The following is a 1,394-nucleotide window of genomic DNA, read 5'->3' as shown; positions in this document are numbered from 1 at the left end:
TGAGTAAAACACCATTAAGTGAGATATAATATAATAAATAAAGAAAAATGCAAACTGTTCCCGTGAGATAAACAATTGAGCCATAACACATAAATAATTCAACCAAATAATAAAAATAGGGCTAAACCGTTGCCATGCGAATCGAGCATTGGTTACCAAAAATGAGTTGTCGGTGACACCATTGTCATGCGATGGGGCGCCGGCCACTACGCCGGTCGGATGATCATACTATAATGATGGACCTCTACGAATGTAGTAAAAATAAAGCAAGTAAGCAGATAGCAAGTTAGGCATAACTAATATACATACAAGGATAACAGTTGCTACTATGGATAATAATGATACTATAAAAATATCAAAGTTAAGCATATGCCGCTAAAGATTTAAAATAAGTAAAATAGGAGAGTGAAATACTCACCTTAGCAACTAAGCAATAGATAATGATTCGTTAAGAAAAGAGGTAGATCAAGCTCTTCGGAAATTATCAACAAGAAATCCTAATTAAAAAAATTGTTGAAAATAAATACGAATTGAATAATGGATCCTACAACTCGATAGAAACTTGGGATTTGATGGTGATGATCGGATGTGTTCTTTGCATAAATTAAATATTACTTTAATTTAATATAAATTTTATTATCACTTTTAATTATCAAAGCTTCATCGTAACTAATACGATATTAATTATATAAAAATACTTAAAAAATATTTATAAAAACTTTATAGTTTATATAAAGAGATTGTTTTAAATTATTTATTTTTAACTAAAACACCTTTGATATATACATTTATTATTAATAAAGATTTATTTTAAATTACTATTGTAAATAATAAATAGATAATACCTAATGATATTTACATAAAATAAAATCATTTATAAAATACTTCAACTTATACTATATTTTAATACGTGAATTAACGATCAGTTTTTAATATATATTATAAATTAAAATCCTTTTTAAATATTAAACCTTTATCAATATTTATTAATCTATTACATATATATATATATATGGTTTTAACCCAGGCTCGAAAAAGTGACAAGCTTATATGACAGTTTTGTAAAAATATTGATTCATTAGTTTTTATCCCCCGGAATACGGGGGTTTTTATATTATTTTTTTCTAATATTTATTCATATTTTGAATTTTTATCTTTTTTATTGTATGAAAGTTAATAATATACTTATGGTTGATGATAAATTGTTTCACAAATAAATGAGATGTTATAACCCAGTTTAAAAGTTAAATGGGTTTGATGAGACCAAAGACCCGCTTATTTTTTTTACTACAAATTGGTTTTTTAATTATAAATAATATATATCTTTTTTAAATAAATTATATATTAATTTTTAGTATATCCATACTTTATAGAATTATTACATTAAATATTTG

Source organism: Bidens hawaiensis, unplaced genomic scaffold, assembly GCF_021521415.1.
Source record: "Bidens hawaiensis isolate Kalapana, Puna unplaced genomic scaffold, B.hawaiensis_p1.1 tig00027565_1, whole genome shotgun sequence".
In the NCBI taxonomy this organism is placed as follows: Eukaryota; Viridiplantae; Streptophyta; class Magnoliopsida; order Asterales; family Asteraceae; genus Bidens; species Bidens hawaiensis.
The sequence above is the reverse complement of the archived record's forward strand: the minus strand, read 5'-3'. Positions refer to the sequence as shown.